Genomic DNA, 25,289 nt, shown 5'->3' with positions numbered 1-25,289 from the left:
GCTATTTCCGACATGCGGCAGTGACGTGGCACGTCATCTCAGCTTGCAAATGTCGGAAAGGGCCCGTCTTCCAGGATATCTAGGGAACCACTCCTCCCCATAGGGACAGGCTGCACCGTATATATAATGGGATTGAGTGAAGATTGACAAGTGCAGCCGTAGTAATATTGAGAACGAAGAGGGGAGAAGGTGATTATTGAATTTATTGCATTAAAGTTAGGGAAAGGGAAAGGGAAAGAGAGCTGGCGAAAAATTGGGCCAGGAGCGGGGATTGAACCCGCAACCTTCGCCTGACCGGGGCGACGCCTTAACCGATTAGACCATCCTGGCCACTGGTTTCGGCGGACTCAATTTCTGACCAGCTCTCTGTGTACTGTTTAGTTTCGAATTCGCTTAACTGGGTAGACGACAACCGTTGCTGATTTAAGGCACGCGCTATTTCCGACATGCGGCAGTGACGTGGCACGTCATCTCAGCTTGCAAATGTCGGAAAGGGCCCGTCTTCCAGGATATCTAGGGAACCACTCCTCCCCATAGGGACAGGCTGCACCGTATATATAATGGGATTGAGTGAAGATTGACAAGTGCAGCCGTAGTAATATAGAGAACGAAGAGGGGAGAAGGTGATTATTGAATTTATTGCATTAAAGTTAGGGAAAGGGAAAGGGAAAGAGAGCTGGCGAAAAATTGGGCCAGGAGCGGGGATTGAACCCGCAACCTTCGCCTGACCGGGGCGACGCCTTAACCGATTAGACCATCCTGGCCACTGGTTTCGGCGGACTCAATTTCTGACCAGCTCTCTGTGTACTGTTTAGTTTCGAATTCGCTTAACTGGGTAGACGACAACCGTTGCTGATTTAAGGCCCGCGCTATTTCCGACATGCGGCAGTGACGTGGCACGTCATCTCAGCTTGCAAATGTCGGAAAGGGCCCGTCTTCCAGGATATCTAGGGAACCACTCCTCCCCATAGGGACAGGCTGCACCGTATATATAATGGGATTGAGTGAAGATTGACAAGTGCAGCCGTAGTAATATTGAGAACGAAGAGGGGAGAAGGTGATTATTGAATTTATTGCATTAAAGTTAGGGAAAGGGAAAGGGAAAGAGAGCTGGCGAAAAATTGGGCCAGGAGCGGGGATTGAACCCGCAACCTTCGCCTGACCGGGGCGACGCCTTAACCGATTAGACCATCCTGGCCACTGGTTTCGGCGGACTCAATTTCTGACCAGCTCTCTGTGTACTGTTTAGTTTCGAATTCGCTTAACTGGGTAGACGACAACCGTTGCTGATTTAAGGCCCGCGCTATTTCCGACATGCGGCAGTGACGTGGCACGTCATCTCAGCTTGCAAATGTCGGAAAGGGCCCGTCTTCCAGGATATCTAGGGAACCACTCCTCCCCATAGGGACAGGCTGCACCGTATATATAATGGGATTGAGTGAAGATTGACAAGTGCAGCCGTAGTAATATTGAGAACGAAGAGGGGAGAAGGTGATTATTGAATTTATTGCATTAAAGTTAGGGAAAGGGAAAGGGAAAGAGAGCTGGCGAAAAATTGGGCCAGGAGCGGGGATTGAACCCGCAACCTTCGCCTGACCGGGGCGACGCCTTAACCGATTAGACCATCCTGGCCACTGGTTTCGGCGGACTCAATTTCTGACCAGCTCTCTGTGTACTGTTTGGTTTCGAATTCGCTTAACTGGGTAGACGACAACCGTTGCTGATTTAAGGCCCGCGCTATTTCCGACATGCGGCAGTGACGTGGCACGTCATCTCAGCTTGCAAATGTCGGAAAGGGCCCGTCTTCCAGGACATCTAGGGAACCACTCCTCCCCATAGGGACAGGCTGCACCGTATATATAATGGGATTGAGTGAAGATTGACAAGTGCAGCCGTAGTAATATTGAGAACGAAGAGGGGAGAAGGTGATTATTGAATTTATTGCATTAAAGTTAGGGAAAGGGAAAGGGAAAGAGAGCTGGCGAAAAATTGGGCCAGGAGCGGGGATTGAACCCGCAACCTTCGCCTGACCGGGGCGACGCCTTAACCGATTAGACCATCCTGGCCACTGGTTTCGGCGGACTCAATTTCTGACCAGCTCTCTGTGTACTGTTTGGTTTCGAATTCGCTTAACTGGGTAGACGACAACCGTTGCTGATTTAAGGCCCGCGCTATTTCCGACATGCGGCAGTGACGTGGCACGTCATCTCAGCTTGCAAATGTCGGAAAGGGCCCGTCTTCCAGGACATCTAGGGAACCACTCCTCCCCATAGGGACAGGCTGCACCGTATATATAATGGGATTGAGTGAAGATTGACAAGTGCAGCCGTAGTAATATTGAGAACGAAGAGGGGAGAAGGTGATTATTGAATTTATTGCATTAAAGTTAGGGAAAGGGAAAGGGAAAGAGAGCTGGCGAAAAATTGGGCCAGGAGCGGGGATTGAACCCGCAACCTTCGCCTGACCGGGGCGACGCCTTAACCGATTAGACCATCCTGGCCACTGGTTTCGGCGGACTCAATTTCTGACCAGCTCTCTGTGTACTGTTTGGTTTCGAATTCGCTTAACTGGGTAGACGACAACCGTTGCTGATTTAAGGCCCGCGCTATTTCCGACATGCGGCAGTGACGTGGCACGTCATCTCAGCTTGCAAATGTCGGAAAGGGCCCGTCTTCCAGGACATCTAGGGAACCACTCCTCCCCATAGGGACAGGCTGCACCGTATATATAATGGGATTGAGTGAAGATTGACAAGTGCAGCCGTAGTAATATTGAGAACGAAGAGGGGAGAAGGTGATTATTGAATTTATTGCATTAAAGTTAGGGAAAGGGAAAGGGAAAGAGAGCTGGCGAAAAATTGGGCCAGGAGCGGGGATTGAACCCGCAACCTTCGCCTGACCGGCGCGACGCCTTAACCGATTAGACCATCCTGGCCACTGGTTTCGGCGGACTCAATTTCTGACCAGCTCTCTGTGTACTGTTTGGTTTCGAATTCGCTTAACTGGGTAGACGACAACCGTTGCTGATTTAAGGCCCGCGCTATTTCCGACATGCGGCAGTGACGTGGCACGTCATCTCAGCTTGCAAATGTCGGAAAGGGCCCGTCTTCCAGGACATCTAGGGAACCACTCCTCCCCATAGGGACAGGCTGCACCGTATATATAATGGGATTGAGTGAAGATTGACAAGTGCAGCCGTAGTAATATTGAGAACGAAGAGGGGAGAAGGTGATTATTGAATTTATTGCATTAAAGTTAGGGAAAGCTCTCTTTCCCTTTCCCTTTCCCTAACTTTAATGCAATAAATTCAATAATCACCTTCTCCCCTCTTCGTTCTCAATATTACTACGGCTGCACTTGTCAATCTTCACTCAATCCCATTATATATACGGTGCAGCCTGTCCCTATGGGGAGGAGTGGTTCCCTAGATGTCCTGGAAGACGGGCCCTTTCCGACATTTGCAAGCTGAGATGACGTGCCACGTCACTGCCGCATGTCGGAAATAGCGCGGGCCTTAAATCAGCAACGGTTGTCGTCTACCCAGTTAAGCGAATTCGAAACCAAACAGTACACAGAGAGGTGGTCAGAAATTGAGTCCGCCGAAACCAGTGGTCAGGATGGTCTAATCGGTTAAGGCGTCGCCCCGGTCAGGCGAAGGTTGCGGGTTCAATCCCCGCTCCTGGCCCAATTTTTCGCCAGCTCTCTTTCCCTTTCCCTTTCCCTAACTTTAATGCGATAAATTCAATAATCACCTTCTCCCCTCTTCGTTCTCAATATTACTACGGCTGCACTTGTCAATCTTCACTCAATCCCATTATATATACGGTGCAGCCTGTCCCTATGGGGAGGAGTGGTTCCCTAGATGTCCTGGAAGACGGGCCCTTTCCGACATTTGCAAGCTGAGATGACGTGCCACGTCACTGCCGCATGTCGGAAATAGCGCGGGCCTTAAATCAGCAACGGTTGTCGTCTACCCAGTTAAGCGAATTCGAAACCAAACAGTACACAGAGAGCTGGTCAGAAATTGAGTCCGCCGAAACCAGTGGCCAGGATGGTCTAATCGGTTAAGGCGTCGCCCCGGTCAGGCGAAGGTTGCGGGTTCAATCCCCGCTCCTGGCCCAATTTTTCGCCAGCTCTCTTTCCCTTTCCCTTTCCCTAACTTTAATGCAATAAATTCAATAATCACCTTCTCCCCTCTTCGTTCTCAATATTACTACGGCTGCACTTGTCAATCTTCACTCAATCCCATTATATATACGGTGCAGCCTGTCCCTATGGGGAGGAGTGGTTCCCTAGATGTCCTGGAAGACGGGCCCTTTCCGACATTTGCAAGCTGAGATGACGTGCCACGTCACTGCCGCATGTCGGAAATAGCGCGGGCCTTAAATCAGCAACGGTTGTCGTCTACCCAGTTAAGCGAATTCGAAACCAAACAGTACACAGAGAGCTGGTCAGAAATTGAGTCCGCCGAAACCAGTGGCCAGGATGGTCTAATCGGTTAAGGCGTCGCCCCGGTCAGGCGAAGGTTGCGGGTTCAATCCCCGCTCCTGGCCCAATTTTTCGCCAGCTCTCTTTCCCTTTCCCTTTCCCTAACTTTAATGCGATAAATTCAATAATCACCTTCTCCCCTCTTCGTTCTCAATATTACTACGGCTGCACTTGTCAATCTTCACTCAATCCCATTATATATACGGTGCAGCCTGTCCCTATGGGGAGGAGTGGTTCCCTAGATGTCCTGGAAGACGGGCCCTTTCCGACATTTGCAAGCTGAGATGACGTGCCACGTCACTGCCGCATGTCGGAAATAGCGCGGGCCTTAAATCAGCAACGGTTGTCGTCTACCCAGTTAAGCGAATTCGAAACCAAACAGTACACAGAGAGCTGGTCAGAAATTGAGTCCGCCGAAACCAGTGGCCAGGATGGTCTAATCGGTTAAGGCGTCGCCCCGGTCAGGCGAAGGTTGCGGGTTCAATCCCCGCTCCTGGCCCAATTTTTCGCCAGCTCTCTTTCCCTTTCCCTTTCCCTAACTTTAATGCAATAAATTCAATAATCACCTTCTCCCCTCTTCGTTCTCAATATTACTACGGCTGCACTTGTCAATCTTCACTCAATCCCATTATATATACGGTGCAGCCTGTCCCTATGGGGAGGAGTGGTTCCCTAGATGTCCTGGAAGACGGGCCCTTTCCGACATTTGCAAGCTGAGATGACGTGCCACGTCACTGCCGCATGTCGGAAATAGCGCGGGCCTTAAATCAGCAACGGTTGTCGTCTACCCAGTTAAGCGAATTCGAAACCAAACAGTACACAGAGAGCTGGTCAGAAATTGAGTCCGCCGAAACCAGTGGCCAGGATGGTCTAATCGGTTAAGGCGTCGCCCCGGTCAGGCGAAGGTTGCGGGTTCAATCCCCGCTCCTGGCCCAATTTTTCGCCAGCTCTCTTTCCCTTTCCCTTTCCCTAACTTTAATGCAATAAATTCAATAATCACCTTCTCCCCTCTTCGTTCTCAATATTACTACGGCTGCACTTGTCAATCTTCACTCAATCCCATTATATATACGGTGCAGCCTGTCCCTATGGGGAGGAGTGGTTCCCTAGATGTCCTGGAAGACGGGCCCTTTCCGACATTTGCAAGCTGAGATGACGTGCCACGTCACTGCCGCATGTCGGAAATAGCGCGGGCCTTAAATCAGCAACGGTTGTCGTCTACCCAGTTAAGCGAATTCGAAACCAAACAGTACACAGAGAGCTGGTCAGAAATTGAGTCCGCCGAAACCAGTGGCCAGGATGGTCTAATCGGTTAAGGCGTCGCCCCGGTCAGGCGAAGGTTGCGGGTTCAATCCCCGCTCCTGGCCCAATTTTTCGCCAGCTCTCTTTCCCTTTCCCTTTCCCTAACTTTAATGCAATAAATTCAATAATCACCTTCTCCCCTCTTCGTTCTCAATATTACTACGGCTGCACTTGTCAATCTTCACTCAATCCCATTATATATACGGTGCAGCCTGTCCCTATGGGGAGGAGTGGTTCCCTAGATGTCCTGGAAGACGGGCCCTTTCCGACATTTGCAAGCTGAGATGACGTGCCACGTCACTGCCGCATGTCGGAAATAGCGCGGGCCTTAAATCAGCAACGGTTGTCGTCTACCCAGTTAAGCGAATTCGAAACCAAACAGTACACAGAGAGCTGGTCAGAAATTGAGTCCGCCGAAACCAGTGGCCAGGATGGTCTAATCGGTTAAGGCGTCGCCCCGGTCAGGCGAAGGTTGCGGGTTCAATCCCCGCTCCTGGCCCAATTTTTCGCCAGCTCTCTTTCCCTTTCCCTTTCCCTAACTTTAATGCAATAAATTCAATAATCACCTTCTCCCCTCTTCGTTCTCAATATTACTACGGCTGCACTTGTCAATCTTCACTCAATCCCATTATATATACGGTGCAGCCTGTCCCTATGGGGAGGAGTGGTTCCCTAGATGTCCTGGAAGACGGGCCCTTTCCGACATTTGCAAGCTGAGATGACGTGCCACGTCACTGCCGCATGTCGGAAATAGCGCGGGCCTTAAATCAGCAACGGTTGTCGTCTACCCAGTTAAGCGAATTCGAAACCAAACAGTACACAGAGAGCTGGTCAGAAATTGAGTCCGCCGAAACCAGTGGCCAGGATGGTCTAATCGGTTAAGGCGTCGCCCCGGTCAGGCGAAGGTTGCGGGTTCAATCCCCGCTCCTGGCCCAATTTTTCGCCAGCTCTCTTTCCCTTTCCCTTTCCCTAACTTTAATGCAATAAATTCAATAATCACCTTCTCCCCTCTTCGTTCTCAATATTACTACGGCTGCACTTGTCAATCTTCACTCAATCCCATTATATATACGGTGCAGCCTGTCCCTATGGGGAGGAGTGGTTCCCTAGATGTCCTGGAAGACGGGCCCTTTCCGACATTTGCAAGCTGAGATGACGTGCCACGTCACTGCCGCATGTCGGAAATAGCGCGGGCCTTAAATCAGCAACGGTTGTCGTCTACCCAGTTAAGCGAATTCGAAACCAAACAGTACACAGAGAGCTGGTCAGAAATTGAGTCCGCCGAAACCAGTGGCCAGGATGGTCTAATCGGTTAAGGCGTCGCCCCGGTCAGGCGAAGGTTGCGGGTTCAATCCCCGCTCCTGGCCCAATTTTTCGCCAGCTCTCTTTCCCTTTCCCTTTCCCTAACTTTAATGCAATAAATTCAATAATCACCTTCTCCCCTCTTCGTTCTCAATATTACTACGGCTGCACTTGTCAATCTTCACTCAATCCCATTATATATATATATATATATATATATATATATACCCGTTATTATAATTTGAGTATGCCGACTGCAAGCACTGAAAGTACACCTTTAGTATACTTAAGTGCACTTCCTGTATACTGATTTTGAACTACTTTTTACCGCGGGCACTGCGATTCTATTACATGTACTAGTTTTGTACGGACGAGTATACTTTCAGTCCACCGCCATTTTTACTGGAAGTATACTTTAAGTACACTTAAAGTATACAATCAGTACAAAGACCGCACTGAAAGTATACTTTTAGTATACTTAAGTACACTTCGAGTGTACTGATTTTGAACAACTTTTCGCTAAGGGCACTCAACACATTGGTCGCGACGAGTGCTGGCGCTCTGCGTGAAATATGCGGCTCGTCCTCAAACAGAGCTTCTACAGTGTAACTTCTTCGCTCAAAGGAGAGGGGAATTCTTTGCCTCCGAACTGCACTTCGTTTCACCTTACGTGGGGCAGCAACAGACGGGACGACTAACCACAGCCAATTCAAAGCTCAGAATTTTTCAAGTGACCTTTCGGTTGTGCGGCGCGACGCGCGGAGCGTGAATTCACGTGTTATTCGTGGAGCACTGGATTGGCTAAGTTTGCTCGCAGCGTGCGTTGCTTTCCATAGGGTAAACCGAAGGTATATTTCTTTCCCATCCTGCGGTCTGAATCCTTTCTCTTGTGCTTTGACTGAATGAACGAGAGTTCCACTCGATCACTGACTTAGCGCTCGTGTCAAATATGTGCCCTGCGCTGACCTTCGGTAGGTGGCGTGTGAAATTCATTACTAGAGCTTCATTACTAGAGAAAAATTCATTACTAAATCAAAACGCCGAAATGTGAAAAGCCCGAACATTAAATCGCGAAAAAATGAAACCCCCAAAAATTACAACTCCGAAAGGTGACACTGCCGCAATCTCAAATCGTTTAAAACAAAACTACCGAAAAGTGTGAATAGTTACATGTCTGATCGCGCAATTTTGGCCGATCAGACATCTATCGACCTAGTTTACGTGTTTTTAATGTTTTCGTAATCTCTGTTCTTTCAAACGAAACTCAGTAATGAATTCCATTATAGTGAAACGCTTCGTTTCCATCACATAGTCGCAGTGTTGGCGGCAACGCGTTACAAGTAACGGCGTTACCGGTAACGCGTTACTTTTTTTGGTAACGTAGTAACGTACTTGTTACTTTTCCAAAGAAGTAACGGGTAACGTACTTACGTTACTTATTTTGAGTAACGTGTAACGATATTACGTTACGTTACTTTACTTCCTAAAACTTAAAACAATTTAATTTTAATATTCTTTGTGTTTTAAGTGCCCAGTCATAGATTCTTTAGTCAAAAAAATGCCGCTGTGCTCCACTTTTTTTTGACGTCGGCGCTCGTCAGATTTGACGTCACACGCCACCTGCCACTGGTTTTCTCCCGCGGCTGGTTGACCTCGCTACTGCCGTAGCCTCGGCTGGAAGGCCAAAGAGGTCCGGCTTCGGGTGGATTTGCGAGATTTCTGCGTCGAAGCCTGCGTTTTGCTTCCCGCTGGGAAAGAGAATGACACCTTCGTGTCATTCCCTGTCCCGTTTTCTATGTTATAAATCAGCTTCATGTATACTTCCGCGTTTTTGCTTGTAACTATTCGGGTGAAACCCTAAAAAAGAGAGGGTAATTAAGTTTCCGCATGGACATATTTTAGCTATGGCGCTTGCGCACATATCAAACGTCGATACAGCAAATGTTTTAGTTCGTGAATAAAAAGTAACGCAACAGTAACGTGCGTTACTTTTTATCAGTAACGTTAACGGTAACGCGTTCCTTTTATTTTGAGGTAACGTATGTCGCTAACGCGTTACTTTTATTTGCAAGTAACGAGTACCGTATTTAGTTACTTTTTTTCGGTAACGCATACAACACTGCATAGTCGTGACTGTGTCATGCACAGCACATTGCAGTGTCACGAGGCTTTTAGCAGGGTATTGCATCAAAGCCCTGCAAGTCAAACTAAAGTTTTATTTTTGCTATTTCTTGAGCATATCAGTTAGACAAGAGAGTTCTGGTTGCCGGAAAAGAAAGCAGCGCTGCACAGTGCACACGGAAGTTTACCAGAGCTGTGCGCTACATTACTTTCTTTGGTAGCGTACAAACGGAATGAGCGACACCGTTCTTAACTTATGCTCAAAAAAAAAAACTTAGCTGGAAATTTTATAGTTTTGGGTATGTCCTTGACAAAAAATGGGTACTAGGTAGGCACTACTGGAGGTCGGAAAAAAAAATGAGTACTACGCCCGACCGACCAAATGATATTCACAAATTTGTTTCGAAAACAATGCGTCACCAAAGTTACGCTCAAATGTCTGCAGGGCTACGGTTATTCTTGTGCGAGGAGATCTTAAGGCTCTTACGACGTGCTCAAAGCGAGGCTCCCCTGTAGATTGTACACCAAGTTTCCGCTACACCCTTAAGAAAAAGGGTACTGTAGTACCCCCCTTAAAGGGGTAACCCACTTGCACACAGGGCAACCCCTTTTTGCGGTAATGTTACCCCCTGCAACAATGGTGCAAACTTACCCCCTGGGTTAGGGTGCAACATCGCCTCCTTTTGGAGGTAACCTTAGTTCCCTTTAGTGTTAAAAGTGCATCCTTTGAAGGTCAGCCTTAACCTCCTTTAGGGGGGATCTTCAACCCTTTTGAGAGGTAAGACAACATAATTGAGGGCGCTGCCTTTACCGTCTTTTGGAGGGAGCTATGATCCACTTTGGGTTTAAATGTACACGATGAGGAAAAGAGCTCAGAAAACGTAGACTACGAAGAACAAACACGACAGGACAGTGCTGTCCTGTCGGGTTTGTTCTTCGTAGTCCGCGCTTTCCGAGCCGTTTTCCCCATCATGTATCAGAACAACCAACTGGCCCAGTTCACCTAATTACAGGTTATATCTACACTTGATGGAATCACTTTTGCCCCCTAAAGAAAGGTACTATGGCCCTTTGTGGTTGTGATAGTACATGCTTCAAAGGTGGGCCTTATAAAAGATGAAGACGGCCTAGTTTTGAAAGTAAATGACAATGTTTTATTGTGGCTGTCACGAACAAAATGGCATAAAAATCAATGGCATGACTAGACATCTTATACAAGTTCTAAGGTGAAGCCACTAAGAGCAATAAAGCCACCTGGAACAACACTTTCGGGGCTCTAGCTCGCGACAGTCAATAAAATTATCACAAAAAGTACATAAGCAAGCAGTGTCTACCCGGAAAATAACAGTGAATGCTTCGAACACTGCTTGGAATAGCGAAGCTTCACCGGGGTGAACTCAAATGACTGAGTCTCCTACAAACCAGAATCAAAATGAACGCACTGTGATTTAACATAGATTCTGTACCACAGATATTGCAAACAGAAATACAAACCAAGACAAGACTAGCAATCACTGGTGCGTTGCGAATAAAGGACAGCAGTACACTATGCCCGTCCTATCCACAGTAGTGGAATGAACGCTCGAGTAGAGTAAAGCAGACTCCGGGATTTGCTCTTCTCATGTGTAAAAAAGAAAGGGCTCGTATATCTTCGGCTGTTAGTGAGCTGCAACAAACTACCGCGAGGGCCGAAGGGATCTAACCCATTTCAAATGAATCGCAAAAATCGGTTTTGACCATCGCGTATTTAAACCCTGCAAGCCATCAAAACCATCTAGTAGTTAAACATTGCAAGCACAAAAAACTGTGAACATGGAACCACAACCCTCGAATGCCTTCAGGCACTGAGTATGAAGTAGACTGAAATAAATTAAGCATGCTGTAATGACGAGCCAGCAGCCGACGGAATGCCAAAGAGAACAGTGCCGTTTATTCAGGACGCCATACTTTATATACACACACAAGGATACCATGTTGCCAACCGAGCATCTGAAACCGAAACTAGACAGTGTTCAATCATTCACACAATACACAACATATTCCCTTCCTTGAATTTGTTTGGGTGACAATTGGTTAGTAGGTTAATTGGTTAGTGGATTGTTAGCAATGACTTGCCTATCAGATATATACCCAAAATATGTACATATATACATCATACAATTCTTACAAACAACATTATACACTTTTTACAGAACTGCATGTGACTTACAGCTCAGAATCACAACAGAAGACATGGTACAAAAAAAAAAACGGAAGGCAACATTAGGCATCATCCCGGAACCTAGCAGGTGGATGCCTGTCCGTGTAGGGTTGGACTCGACGCTCCGGCCCAGATTCTTCAGGCGGTGTAGTTTGCTGGTCCGGCACAGGCTCCTCGGGCGGCACCGGTTCCTGGGACGGCACAAGCACCTCGGGCGGCACCGGTTCATGGGACGGCACACTCTCCTCAGGCGGCGTAGTTCGTACTTGCCCCTGAGATGCAGCACTGCGGGGCATCCAGGTGTCACTTGGCTGAATACAGTCATGGTCAGCCGGAACTGCAGGCACCTTGCACAACCTGGAGGCGTTCCAAGTACGTCCGTCGTCGAGAAGGAAGGACGACGGGCCACGCTGCTTGACGATCTTTTTTGGACGACTGAACACAGGATCACCCTTGATGGAAACGGATGGTTCCTTAACCCTGGCGTGATCTCCTACAGCAACTTTTGTGTTCTTTGCTGCTCTCCTTCTGTCGGTGTACTGTTTGCTGTACAGCTGGTGACGCTTCACGCGCTGTCTCAACTTTGACAGCTCTTTCGCTGGTTCCTCCTCGAGCAACGGTGATGGAAAACTGACGACGTTCAGCCGTGTTCTTGGCGATCTCCCATGAAGGAGAACAGCAGGGGCAATCCCTGTAGTAGCATGCAGAGTGCACCTGTAGATTCCGAGATACTCGGTAATAGCCAGTCGCAGCGGTCGACGTTCCAAAACAGCCAGCTGAATGAATGCCTTAAAAGTGCGATTAAACCGTTCTATTTGGCCATTGGCCTGGGGATAGTACACTGATGAATGCGAGAGCCGAATGGACCGTTCTTGCAGAAAGTGGACAAACTCCCTGGACGTGAATTGTGGATCATTATCACATACTACCTCATCAGGGTAGCCTTCCCTGGAAAATACGTTGAGCAAGAACTCCATTACAGTCCTTGATGTTACTTCCGAGCTGAAATGGACTTCCGGCCTTTTGGAGTGGTAGTCGATCAGATTAATCACGAACCGGCAGTTCTGAGGGGCTCTCTCCAGGGGACCAACTGTGTCTATTGCAACCTTCTGCCATGGTCGTTCGGGGAACTCAACCGGTTGCATTGGAGCAGCTGATGTCTTGGCTGACTTGTCGGCTTCCTGGCAAGTACTGCAGCTCTTCATGGCCGCCTCAACTTGGTTGTCCATTCCCGGCCACCAGAATTGTTCGCGAAGCCTTGCCTTAGTGCGAACGATTCCTGGGTGGCTTTCATGCGCTGTAGCAATGAGCTGTGCCGACAGAGACGAGGGAACAACCAGCCTTTCTGCTCTTAGTAGGACTTCATCTACCACTGACGGTTCTCGAAATCTGAAAAACGGCAACAGGTTTTCAGGAAGGCTTCTGTGCGGAGGCCAAGAATCGGTGACGTAGGACTTCACTTGAGTCAGGACAGCGTCACTCAGAACTGCTTGTTGGAATTGTTCCCTGGTGACACACGTAGGCTCAACAAGGCAGACAGCTTCTTCCTCAAAAACCAGCTCGTGGTCCCTGGTCGGGGCGGGAAGACGAGACAGAGCGTCCGCTACACTGTTCTGCGCACCTTTCTGATACTCGACTGTAAAATTGTAGCAGAGCAGTCTTGCACACCAGCGTGCGACCCTAAGCGAACGTCGTCCCAAACCACGTGAAGACAGAAGCGAAACCAGGGCTTGGTGGTCTGTTCGCAGAGTAAATGGGCGTCCCCAGAGGAACACATGCCAGTGTTCACATGCCCAAATGCAGGCCAGTGCTTCTTTTTCGCCAACAGCATACTTCCTTTCAGCAGGTGAAAGGGTGCGCGAAGCAAAAGCGACGGTGCGAAGTGTCTGGCCCTGTCGCTGTTGGAGAACGGCTCCTAGTCCGCATTCAGATGCATCTGTCGAGACTACAATTGGAAGAGCAGGGTCAAGCATACGAAGCACCAGGTCTGAAGAAAGCAGGAGCTTGACCTTGCAAAAGCTGGCATCAATTTCTGAGGTCCACACAAACGGTTGGTCCTTGCGAAGAAGAGCTCTCATTGGCTCCCCGACTTCAGCTAGACAAGGAACGAACTTCAATTAATAGTCCACGAGATCTAGAAAGGAGCGAAGTTCTGCAGCCTTGGTTAGAACAGGCGTGTTCACGATTGAATCTACCTTTTCTGGGAGGGGCGAAATGCCTTGGGCAGTCACCTTGTGACCTAGAAATGTTCACTCTGTGACATTGAAAGCGCATTAGTGATTCAGTTTAAGGCCTGCATCCTTGATGCGTTGCAGGACTTTGGCCAGGTTCTGCAAATGTTTCTCCGACGACTTGCCGAAGACAATAACGTCGTCAATATAAAAGAGGGCGCCAGGACAGCCGTGAAGAATCTGTGATATCAGGCGTTGGAACGCTGGTGGCACTGAGGCCAACCCAAAACAAACTCTTTTGAAGCGGGACAAGCCGTCGTGGGTGATGAAGGCTGTTAAGTCTCTGCTGTCTTTGTGCAGCAGGACCTGATGGTAGGCTGAAGTTAGGTCAAGTTTTGAAAAGTGGGTGGCTCCCACCAGTGCATGAAGCAGCTCTTCCATGTGTGGCAGGGAGAACATGTCGGGAACGATGGCCTTGTTGGGTTCGCGAAGGTCCACACAAAGTCTAATACTCCCATCTTTCTTCGGAATGACAACAATGGGAGAAACCCACTCCGACGCTTCGATGCGTTCGATGATGTCAAGGCTTTCCAAGCGCTGAAGCTCAGCTGACACCCGAGGTCGCAAAAATAAAGGCAGGCGACGAAGCTTTGATGCTACGGGATGGACCGAAGAGCGCGTCTTGACTTTGTGAACAAAGTCTTTGTCGAGGCCTAAGTGTGGAGTGAAAAGAGGAGTGAAGCGAGCAAGGGCCGAAGGCAGTGGCGGAAGGCCGACAGCAATGGAGGTCTGTTCCTCAGGGACGGAGGAGGCTTGAAGGCACTGTATAGTGGACCCTTCAACGCGCAAGTTCAGAGCCTTGATACCATCAATACCAATGAGTGAAGTTCCACGCTCTACAACGTAGAAGAGAAGTTGCGCCTGACGTCCTTGAAAGGAGACCTCGGAGAAGAAGCAACCTCGAACTGAAATGGGCCTTTTCGAGAAGTCTAGCAGGGTGACACGCGGAACAGGCAGGAGAACTATACCCGGAAAGTGTTCGTCGAATACTCGTTTTGGCAAAATGGACACAGATGACCTAGAGTCAACTACACGTTGCAAGTTAACCTGCCCGACTTGAACATCGATATGAATTGCGCAGGTTGTAGGACGCTGAAGCACAAAGACCTGAACGGCATCATCCTCCGACGAATTGTCGACCACTACCTCGCGAACGGTCGACTGCGACTGTTTCTGGTTGCATACTTTTTCGAAATGTCCAATGCGACCACAAAATAAACAGCGTTGTCCCTGTGCTGGACAACGAGACCATGACGCGCGGTGCCGACGAAGGAGGCAACGGAAACAGTGCGGCGACTGTGCGCGTGGTGCTGAAGGCGAGCGACGGCGGTCGCGGCGGTCACGAGATGAGGGGCGGTTCCCTTGAGCAGCGCGTGATGTGGTAACGCTTCGGGGAATATGCTGTTGGTGACTTCGCGTAACGTGCTGTGAGCGTGAAGACTGTGAAGGGGGCTCGGAATACTTGCTAGTACGCGCCGACACTGGTCGTACAGACGCAGAAAATTCTTTCATTTGTTCGGCCGCTTGTTCTTGTTGAAGGGCTATCTGGACTGCGGTGGAAAACGGCAGCGACGAACCTTCCAGCAACAGGCGTTCAGGAACGCGGTTAGAAGACACGCCGTTCACGAATTTGTCTCGTAGTGCTTCTTCTTGTGACGCGAAGCAACACGGCGTTGCGAGCTCACGTAGCGCGGCAACAAAGTCATGAACAGACTCGCCTGGAGATTGGAAACGCATTTGGAGCATTTGATGGGCCACTGCTTCCAGCATTATAAAACATCAGCCATACTTACCAGACGTGACCAGTTTAACTGTTGACTAACCACCATTGACTAAAATTATCACATGGTGAGTGGTAATCGTAGATTAGTAAGCACTTTGTATTCACCGGTCATGTTTAAATTTATCACCCCGATTTACTCAGGTGACTAACAAGTCTTAGTCAAAGGGCTACAACTACTGTAGCAGGTTAGTATATACAAGTGTTCATTGTGGGGCGAGTTGGTATGGTACGTGAAAGAACATGATTGCGCTTTAAGACAAGGACTGAGGAAGAACATACACCACAGAGCGCTACACCACATTAGCTACTCAGCACCACAGCACACTCCCATGACCGCCAACCCTAACTGCCGAACTTCGGGAAATATGGAAATATTTTTGCCGAAGCGCTCTGCCAGATTAAAATTGAATGTATGTTTTATTTTTATTTATACATGAGAATAACAACACACAAGGACGAAAACAAAAAATAACACATCGAAAGAGACACAATAACACATCGAAAAAGACATTAATTTACTCGAAGTATACTCTCAATTTTCTCTGGAAAATGAACGAACACCACACACACAAAGAAAATATAAAAAATATAGAATCCTATTTTAAGTGCCCAAATCCGAACAAGAAATCAAAGTAATATATTTGACTACGCTTACCTGCAGTTGTGTCCAAGGTATTAGGCATCCAGTTCCCTAGACCAATTCAGCCTACAACGTTGACGCAGGAGGAAAGAAATATGTTCAATCAACTTCGAATCACGCAAAGTTGAGCCATCTGACTCGCCAACTGAATGATCAGACTTTTAAAAATGCCTGATCACACGAAAAAAAAATTTCAAGACAACAATATTCTTGCTAGTCTCTCTGCCGTCAATAACTTAATGACCTCCAAGGCAGCACAGAATATTGAGGCGATATTCGCCTCGGGTCAGCAAAGTCATGCGAGTATTGCCGATTTTTCCGTTTTACCGGGAAAATTGTGCTGGTGCCAATTTGATTCTGCTGATGTCGACAAAATATCTGTTATATTGCGGCGACGCAACCATGATATATATGGTACACGAACCGTGTTTTTCCCTGAATATTGTTTCTGAATCGGCAATAACTGTGCAGTACTAGGCATTTTCGGCCGATTCGAAAATGATATTGAAAGAAAGCCGGTACAATTTTCACCCGACCGATGTCACTAAAATATTTGTTATATTGCCCCGACGCAATCCTGATGTATAGTTTACGCAAACCGGGTAACCAGGGTTGCACGAATATTGTTTATTTTTTTTTTCTCCCCAAAATATAACTTGGAAGGGGAGAGGAGAGAGACGGGACGACATGAGTGAGAGAGGAGGCATAATACGAGGGAGAGTGAATTTAACCTTTTTAGTTCAACCTCACGTGACCAGACTCGCTGGCGCCGTGGAAAGCCAACTTGGAAAGGGAGAGGAAGAGAGACAGTTGTGGACGTACCCGTCTTTGCCTAATCCTTCGAAATAGAGTTCTCGGGCCCAACGCAAGATCGGGCTAGGCGCGCGCGCACGGTTGTGTGGGTGTGCGTGCGCGGTTCAAGACGCGAGCGGCAACTGGCGGTGACTCATGGGGGGAGGGGCGGGGGCGCATTCTCCGACATGCTTCGGAAAAGGCGCGCCCCCCCCCCCCCCCCCCCTCCGTTTTGAACGTGACAATCTGCTAACCTCCTTCCCCTCACCACGAGCAAGAGGAGGACCACGGTGCCCAAGGAAACAGAAACGGGGGAAGGACATTCCAGCAGAGCCTCCGACTGGAAAGATCTCAAGTTCTCCCCCCTTTTCTGCGAGGGAAATGGACGACCCCGGAGGGGAAAAAAAAAATTACGGTGGCTTAGCCCGGGTATGCCCGGATATAGAAAGCGTGTGCTTATGCGCACAAAATGAGAGGCGCTATCAAGCGGCTCCGGTGCAGCGTCAGACTTGGCTACTGCGCAACGGAGGCGCACAGCTGGGCACGCGGCGGCGCCACTGCGTCTGCCGCGGCTGTGACGTCACTCCTCTGGAATGCGCAGGGCGAGGCGGGCGGCGGGGGCGGCGGCTCCGGCGCGCCAGCTGTGCGCCGTGTGACGTCACTGCTCCTCGCGCTTGCGCAGCACGGCTCTTTGGCAGTCACGTGAAACGGCTCAAACTCGGCCAGTGTAGCTCCCGCTACAAAAGGAAGGAAGAACGGGGCCAGGGGCTGGGCGTACGGGACAATGGGGAGACCAGGAACCAGATTTTTCCTTGGACGGGACGGCCTGGAGGCAGCGAGACATCGACGGACAGAGGGGATATTGAGGAAAGGATGATTTCCAACGCCGAGGGAACTCGACGCGGCTTCTCCGAGACGACCAGGGGACCTATGTTGGGCTTTCGAGAAACTAGAAACAGAAGTGACGTAGCGGCAGGAGGCGCGTAACCAAGCAATGGCGCGCACCACGAAACCGCCCTCTTTGACGCCCTGACGGCATGGCAAGATTGGCGTCTGTCACTCACTTCAGAGGCGTCAAGAGCCAACCCCCGAAGAGCAGAAGTAGCTACGCTGTCCCCCTGCCATACCTACGCTTTCCCGGCGGTCCTACCTGGAACCTAGTCCCTACACAAGCGTCCGTTTCTCTGGCAACCGGAGGAGCATTTCCTGCTTTTAGTGAAGCGATGGCAGCCAATCCCTCGCGGCGGCGACCTTCACATCTGCTCAATTTTAAAGAAACTTGTGAAACTAAAAAAATACACGTGTTCTATTGAAATGGGCAACTGATTTTGTAGCGGTTCCAGAAAATATTAGATAGAGTAAACTCGCATAAAAGGTTAGAACAACATGCGGGACGCGGATGAGCGCCTAGTTCAAATCACTGTCGCTGATCACGGCTCAGGAAACGGGAGGATGTGGCTTGTCATGCTCACTCTTCTTGCGTCCTGATTTGTTCCTCGGCATTCTCATCGGCTAATGCGGCTATCTCATTGGCTGCGGAGCGATAATAAAAGGTTCCAGTCTTGCAGTACCCTGCGTTTCTTAAATTGTCAGTGACTATGGTTCAAACAACATGGACGACGGAAGCAGGCAACGCGTGACCGCGGCCCAGAGGGAGGAACTCGATACATTTATGTTCGAGAACCCCTCCCTGGTACGTAGTGCAACTGAGCTTAGCCCGGCCCTGTCCAGAGACGACAAACTTCGTCTCTGGACCGAGCTAACCTCCCGGCTCAACTCCTTCGGGCCTCCGAGGAAGGAGCCGGAAGGTTGGAAATGCTACTGGGCCGAGCTGGTGTCAAAGGCGCGGACGCGGGCAACCGAGCTGGCGAAACAGGCGAGGTAATTTGCTTAGTCTACTCATAGTGAGGACCAAGCTATTGAATTACTTCCTTTACTCACAGGCAAACAGGGGGAGGAGGCGGCCGGGTGCGCTCACTGGCGTCGTCATACGCACGTATTTTGACGCGGGTGGGCGAGGACTCGGCCCTGGGCGCTCCTGGGTTTTCCGTCCCGGCTTTTGAGGACGAGGCCGAGGTGAGTGCGCACTTGAACATAACATACTATTGCACATGTAGCTGTTCAATCCCAATGGCGAGAAGAATATCCGTGCAGGGTTTTATTATCAGTCAGCTAAGATGTATACCGCAGTAAAATGTGATAAATATGAACTTGAATATATGCATTAAAGGTGCTGGCACTTTTTATAATTCAGCAATTCGGAGGGCGGGTTAATTCATCCACGTAAAGGCAAAATCTAAGACAAAAGAACTTACGACAAAAAAACACTATATTTATTGCATTAATACTGGGGTTTCTAAGGCCAAAACAACTGTAGTTTTTGTGTAATCCTTTTTCTTGCTTTTGTGGTTGTTGCAACCCTCAGTTGTATAGTGTGCACGCTGTTGTAAGATTTAATTTCTGTATCACAGAGGTACATTTTCACAAAAACAGGAAAAGTACAACCTTTCGAGCTGCCACTAGACATTTTTGGGGAGTCAATCCTTGACATGAATGGCACTACCTCTGAAAGAGTCTAATTTTGTTTCCCCTTAGTGGAATGCAGCCTCAACATACCCACTCTCAATATCTAGAAACTGCAGACACGTTCTGTGTGCTGACTAGAACTTATAAATTCCCTTCTAGGGGAGACCCGCAGGTGCCCAGGAAGGTCACGGGCAGCAGGCAGCCGAGCCGGTGCCCTCCACCTCACGGAGTGAGATCTCTTGTGAAGACAACTGGGATTGTGTCATATGACAGAAGCATTCTTTGTTTCCTGGCAGATGTGAGGCCACCTGCAAGGCGCCGGGTGCGGCCCACGGCGCCTCGTGCCACGCCCCGAATGTCGAGACAGGAGCGGCATGACGAGGCTGCCATGCAGGCTGTCGCCAACCAGCTGCAGCAGAACGAGACGAGGGACGCGCGGGACGTGGCGTTCCAAGGAAAGGTATTGGCTCAAACATAGAACTCCGCAACATGACTAAATAGGTACGAGTTTAACAAAGATGCCACTGTGAAAGTGGGACTGCAGCAGAGGGCAATGGAGATCCACAAAAGCATAATGCAAATCGAACTGTGACATATGCAAGGTTTTCACGCCCTCTGGGTGTCTAGAAATATGTTGTTGCTGCCCATTAAATGCCCCGTCTTTCCAGCTCCTGCGTTCCATCGAGACCCTCAGCCACCGCGTGAAGGCTGTTGCGGAGGCGCACCAGGAGCAAACTCGCGCCACACATGCGGTGGCCCTGGAACTCCAAAACACGACCCGCGTGCTCGTCGAGGTCGTTCTACTGCTGACTGCCGAGAGAAGACGAGCCCAGCGAAGCCAAGACCTGCCGAGCCCTGCCCAGCCACCCCTCCAGTCCAGCCCCACCCCGCCGAGCCCCGCCCCGCCGAGCCCCGCCCCGCCGAGCCCAGCACCGCCGAGCTCAGCACCGCCGAGCCCAGCATCGCCGAGCCCAGCACCGCCGAGCCCAGCACCGCCGAGCCCAGCACCACCGAGCCCAGCACCGCCGAGGAGCCCAGCACCGCCGAGTCCAGCCATGTATAATTTAGTTTAATGGACGATTATTTTATGTGCCAAGTCGGTATTCATTTTTTGGCTTTTGTTTTGTTCTCCAGGCGGAGACAAGAAATATGTTCTTTTGTGCCACTGGTGTGTGGTGCGCGTTAGTGGACAAGTTCCTAAGCACACTGGGCTCGCCATACAGTGAATAATACTATGAGTGAGCCACTGCTTAAAGGAAGGCTGATGTTCTGCTGTCTAAACATCTTTACAACAATGTTGACATTACGGGAAAGTCCGTCCATGCTTTTCAGTTCATATTTTGTTTACAAAGAACTGTGCCTTCTGCATTTGTTTATTGGAGTCACTATAACCAGTGAAGCAAGTTAGTAATATGCTCTTGGCAACAGGCATGACAGATATATGCTAAAACTAGTCATTCCTCATGTTTGTAGGACAGCGATATGTAGTGTGTGCTTTTTCATCAAAGGTGTCAAGTGGGTTGTGCCATAGGAATTTTATACTTGTAGTTTTCTTCCGCCTGGAACTAGCCACTGGGTTTGTCATTTTTCTTATATCGCAGTAAAGTGGAGATTTGGGCCAGTTGGTTCATGGCAAACAAAAAAGCGCTGAAAAAAACACAGGGACTCAGACGAAGGGAAACAGGACAAGGCGCACTCTCAACTGAAGTTGAATTTAACTCCAGTTGAGAGTGCGTCTTGTCCTGTTTCCCTTCGTCTGTGTCCCTGAGTTCTTTTTTTGTTTTCTTATATCATTGTTGATCTCAACATGCCTCAGCTATGGAATCTATCATGCTTCCATGTGTGACAAAACATAAACGAAATGATAGTGTGCTGAATTAAGTGAAGTGCGTAATAATATCTGTGGTATATCCTTGATAATGACAAAAAAAATTATACGGTGTTTACTAGTCCATGCTCAATTTGCTTTAAAGAAAGTATTGCAACCTCTGTTTTCAAATGTGTGACAAAACACAAACGAAATGGCACTGTGCTCAATTAAGTGAAGTGTGAAATAATGTCTGTGATATATCCTTGAAAATGACAAAGAATTTATACGGTGTTTTCTAGTCCATGCTCAATTTCACTTTAAAGAAAGCATTGCAACCTGTGTATTCAAATTTTTTTATCTCTCACGTTACGGCATTGCTATAGAAAAAAGAAAGCACTTTCGAAAACAAACTACTTGTTGTCTTTTTTATACATTCAAGTTGGCACGAATCCAATCTGCGACTATAGAGTAATACACCTGGCTCTGTGGTAGCCATAATAGATTGTAAGAGGGAGCAGGGCAATAGAAGCTTCGAGAAAATGAATCGATGTCCAAAGCCGGTACAAACAATATATTGTAGTTAAAAAATATAAATGGGTCTCACCAGTAGCCTCATTAAGTTCTCAGTCTCCTGCAAGGGCTAGCTTTGTAGCTTTACAAAATGTTCTGTTATTGTCCCACACAATTTGTACACCCTGCTTAGAAATTAAAAAAAGGCTCTATCAACATAACCCTGATGCACCGAATAGCTTTTCGGAGGCAGTACTACATGTCCGTTAAGGAGGCGTTGGAGTTGACACTGTGGAGCTTATGGACGGCGATGACTGTGGAACAACAAGTGCAGTACATACTGCCACGGGGAGGGCTTCTCTGGTGGCGAGGGCGTCAGTCGAGGTGAGGACGACGAAGGGTTCGCTGTCGCCGGTGGCGTCCCTCGTGTGCGGGAGTGCCACCGTGGCGAGGACGATGAGGGGCTCCCTGTCGCCGACGGTGTCCCTGATGGGCGGACCTCCGTTGTGGCGACGGACTCCTTGGCACTAGTGGTGCCCCTAGTGGGCGGGACTGCCGCCGTGTTTTGCGTGGGGCTCCGGGGCGGCACGGCTGTGGCAGGTTTGGAACTGGGCAAGAAGGCGCTGCCTCAAAGCCCTCCCCCTGTCCGAGAGGCTGACCCGAGGGTGGGCAGGAGCCGGCCTCTCGTCTTCCGCCGCTGACCCCTCCAAGCTCGACTCAGAACCGTCCGAGCTCGGCCCAAACTCCAACCCTGGCTCGTCAGGGTCAGAGTCTGGCTCCGGTTCTGGCTCCTTCGATGAAAGGCAGATATTGTGGAGCACTGCACACGCCGATATAATGACGGTGGCTGTTGTGGGATGATAAAACAGAGCCCGGTGCCTTTGCAGACACCGAAATCTGCTCTTCATCAGCCCAATGCAGCGCTCCACAACGGACCTCATCGAAGAATGTGCCTTGTTAAAGGGATACTGAACCAAAATCTGGAGTCTACAAAATACGGCGGCAAAAGCGTGCAACGAGATGCTACAAACACCAGAACCTCACTCATAAAGTGATATCTCGAACGGGTGACCCTATTTTTCAAGAAAAGGAAGCGCATTTGAAAGATATGTTTACGTCTTGTTTCTTCGTGAAGGAGATGGAACGGCCTCGCGTCTTCTCCGCCTCGCCGCCTTGAGGGGGCGAAGCGCAGAAAGGTGGAAACGAGATATCTTGACGTCGCACGCCTCGACGGCCTCGTTCAATCTCAACCCCTTTTTCCAAAAATATGGCTGTCCATTCGAGATATCGCCTTGCGAATAGTGTTCTAGAAATTGTAGCGCCCCGCCTACAGCTCCTGCACTGTTTTCTGAAACCGGAATTTCGGTACACCATCCCTTTAAACCGGCCACATGCGGTGGAGGTCGCGTGGAATCAAGGGACAGGGGTGATGAGCCAAGGCTCCAAGGCATAGCCGCTGTCACGTGCACATTCAGAGAAGGAAAAGTATGATATTAATGCTGTTCTTTTTAAAAGAATACTTCAACGAAATTTGGAATGTATCGGTCGTGTTCAAAAATAGGCTGAACATGATCCACAATACCCGTAAATGACAATCGCACGTTTCTCTTTCGAGCCTTATGGCTATATTTTTCGTTGTAAACAGGCCACACTGGCAAGCGCTCGGAGAGCAGCCAGCAGAGAGCACGTCACATCCGGTGCAATTGTGATGTAGTTTCTCTTGGGATGAGCAAAGCTTCGGCGAGTCAGACATCGTCAGGATGTTGTTGTTCTTTACATGTTTTATGGCGCAAGAGCTCCGATGGCCATACTGCGCCAAACTAGCTAAGTTAAAAAAAAAACACTGGTAAAAGTACACTCACTAGACTAGAACTTGGCTATAGTTTATGTAAGATACCTGCAGTTTTGAGGAAAGCTAAAAGACGTTCAAGTGATATGAGAGGCTGCTCCCCTAGAAGTAAGACAGGGTGAAATGGGATGTTGTACTTGAAAAACTCAGAGAGATAGGTCTTGCATTGTTGTAAAAGACCACGGCAAAGAAAGAAAACACGCAGAACAGACAAAGCTTCCCCACAGTGCTCACATATCGGCGGTTCCTCACCTATAAGCAGGTACTGATGGGTTAGGAACGAATGACGGGTTCTCAGCCGGCACAGGAGGACTTCGTGGAAACGATTTTTATTATACGAGGTTTCCCATGCACCAAGTTCTGGCTTGATGACATGAAGCTTATTGTTATCGGCTAACTTCCATTCAGATTGCCAAAGTTGCGAGAGTGCAAATTTTACGGACGCTTTAAGGTCTTGGTAAGGTGTGCAGACATTCGATGGTAAAAGGTTCTGTGAAGAAGCAGCTAGTCTATCTGCAGCCTCGTTGCCTGCGATGCCCACATGGCTCGGGATCCAGCAAAAATCAATGTCCTTCCCACCAGCGAGTCCCTGTTGAGCTCTGGCCCGTACAAGTCGAGTCAACTTATTCGTAGTTGGTGTGACAGAACATACTGCAGTAAGAGCACTTTGAGAGTCTACAAATATAATGGCTTTCATCACTTTGCTCCTGATTATATAGTCAAGTGCTGCCAGAACACCATATAGCTCGGCAGTAAAAATGCTGGCGACATTGTGATGTCGAGTAACATGGGTAAACGAATTTGAATAAACAGCTGAGCCGACATACATTGAGGACTTGGCACCGTCAGTATAAAACTGGCGGTAATGTCTGTATTCTTCTTGCAGAGCTAAGAATTCCTGTCGTAGAATGAGTGGAGAAACATTATGTTTATTAAATTTTGTAAAATACCAATTGCAAGCTATTTGTTTTATATCCCATGGGGCAGTATGATATGCATTTTCCAGGAAATGGACACCCTCACGTGGCAGGTTAAGGGAGAGACGGAGACTCTCAAAACGAAGACTCAAGGGTCGAATAGCAGTTGGCTTATGCTCGAAAGTACGATAAAACTCTCGAATACTATTGTGGGCTGGATGTCTGGGTTCTGATAACACCTTGTAGGCATAAACCAGACTTAGATACTGCCGCCTTTTTTCAAGTGACATTTCATTGGAGTCAGCATACAAGCTTAAAATAGGAGATGTTCTGAAAGCGCCTGTCGCAAGACGCAACCCAAGGGGAGGCACAGGGTCAAGTATTTTTAAGGCAGACGGCCGAGCAGACGCGAACACAACAGACCCATAATCAAGGCGCGATCGTACAAGAGAGAAGTACAAACGAAGCAGACACCTCCTATTAGAACCCCAGGACTTGTGTGAGAGGACTTTTAGAATGTTCAATGTCTGCATACATTTCTGCTTTAGCCATCTGAGATGGGAGACAAAACTAAGCTTACTGTCAAATATCAATCCCAGAAACTTATGCTCAGTTCTAACTTCGATTGCATTTCCATTTAACATGAGAGAGGGCTCTAACCAGAGGCCCCACCGCAAAGAAAATGAAACACAAATAGTTTTTTCTGGAGAGAATTTAAAACCATTCTCGTTAGCCCATTTTAGTCATTTTATTTATGGCTAGTTGCAGCTGCCTTTCACAACTAGACATATTACATGATGCTACAAAAATTTGAATGTC

At 48.7% G+C, this 25,289-nt stretch overlaps 14 non-coding genes and 1 pseudogene across 14 annotated transcripts; 8 read left to right on the top strand and 7 right to left on the bottom strand.

Annotated features, from left to right (window-relative positions):
- Nucleotides 1–256: 256 nt before the first annotated feature.
- Trnat-ggu lies at nt 257–330 on the bottom strand. Its single transcript has one exon. It is a non-coding gene; the product is annotated as a tRNA-Thr (tRNA).
- Nucleotides 331–690: 360 nt separating this feature from the next.
- On the bottom strand, nt 691–764 carry Trnat-ggu. Its single transcript has one exon. It is a non-coding gene; the product is annotated as a tRNA-Thr (tRNA).
- A 360-nt stretch (nt 765–1,124) lies between these two features.
- On the bottom strand, nt 1,125–1,198 carry Trnat-ggu. Its single transcript has one exon. It is a non-coding gene; the product is annotated as a tRNA-Thr (tRNA).
- A 360-nt stretch (nt 1,199–1,558) lies between these two features.
- On the bottom strand, nt 1,559–1,632 carry Trnat-ggu. Its single transcript has one exon. It is a non-coding gene; the product is annotated as a tRNA-Thr (tRNA).
- Nucleotides 1,633–1,992: 360 nt separating this feature from the next.
- On the bottom strand, nt 1,993–2,066 carry Trnat-ggu. Its single transcript has one exon. It is a non-coding gene; the product is annotated as a tRNA-Thr (tRNA).
- A 360-nt stretch (nt 2,067–2,426) lies between these two features.
- On the bottom strand, nt 2,427–2,500 carry Trnat-ggu. Its single transcript has one exon. It is a non-coding gene; the product is annotated as a tRNA-Thr (tRNA).
- Nucleotides 2,501–4,044: 1,544 nt separating this feature from the next.
- Nucleotides 4,045–4,118, top strand: Trnat-ggu. Its single transcript has one exon. It is a non-coding gene; the product is annotated as a tRNA-Thr (tRNA).
- A 360-nt stretch (nt 4,119–4,478) lies between these two features.
- On the top strand, nt 4,479–4,552 carry Trnat-ggu. Its single transcript has one exon. It is a non-coding gene; the product is annotated as a tRNA-Thr (tRNA).
- Nucleotides 4,553–4,912: 360 nt separating this feature from the next.
- Nucleotides 4,913–4,986, top strand: Trnat-ggu. Its single transcript has one exon. It is a non-coding gene; the product is annotated as a tRNA-Thr (tRNA).
- A 360-nt stretch (nt 4,987–5,346) lies between these two features.
- Trnat-ggu lies at nt 5,347–5,420 on the top strand. Its single transcript has one exon. It is a non-coding gene; the product is annotated as a tRNA-Thr (tRNA).
- A 360-nt stretch (nt 5,421–5,780) lies between these two features.
- On the top strand, nt 5,781–5,854 carry Trnat-ggu. Its single transcript has one exon. It is a non-coding gene; the product is annotated as a tRNA-Thr (tRNA).
- A 360-nt stretch (nt 5,855–6,214) lies between these two features.
- Trnat-ggu lies at nt 6,215–6,288 on the top strand. The gene has a single exon. It is a non-coding gene; the product is annotated as a tRNA-Thr (tRNA).
- A 360-nt stretch (nt 6,289–6,648) lies between these two features.
- Trnat-ggu lies at nt 6,649–6,722 on the top strand. Its single transcript has one exon. It is a non-coding gene; the product is annotated as a tRNA-Thr (tRNA).
- Nucleotides 6,723–7,082: 360 nt separating this feature from the next.
- Trnat-ggu lies at nt 7,083–7,156 on the top strand. The gene has a single exon. It is a non-coding gene; the product is annotated as a tRNA-Thr (tRNA).
- An 11,639-nt stretch (nt 7,157–18,795) lies between these two features.
- LOC121837002 lies at nt 18,796–20,441 on the bottom strand (annotated as a pseudogene).
- Nucleotides 20,442–25,289: the final 4,848 nt, after the last annotated feature.

This window comes from Ixodes scapularis, unplaced genomic scaffold, assembly GCF_016920785.2.
Source record: "Ixodes scapularis isolate PalLabHiFi unplaced genomic scaffold, ASM1692078v2 PGA_scaffold39__5_contigs__length_11793443, whole genome shotgun sequence".
NCBI lineage: Eukaryota > Metazoa > Arthropoda > Arachnida > Ixodida > Ixodidae > Ixodes > Ixodes scapularis.
Note: the sequence above shows the minus strand (reverse complement) of the source record. Positions and strands in the feature narration are given on the sequence as shown.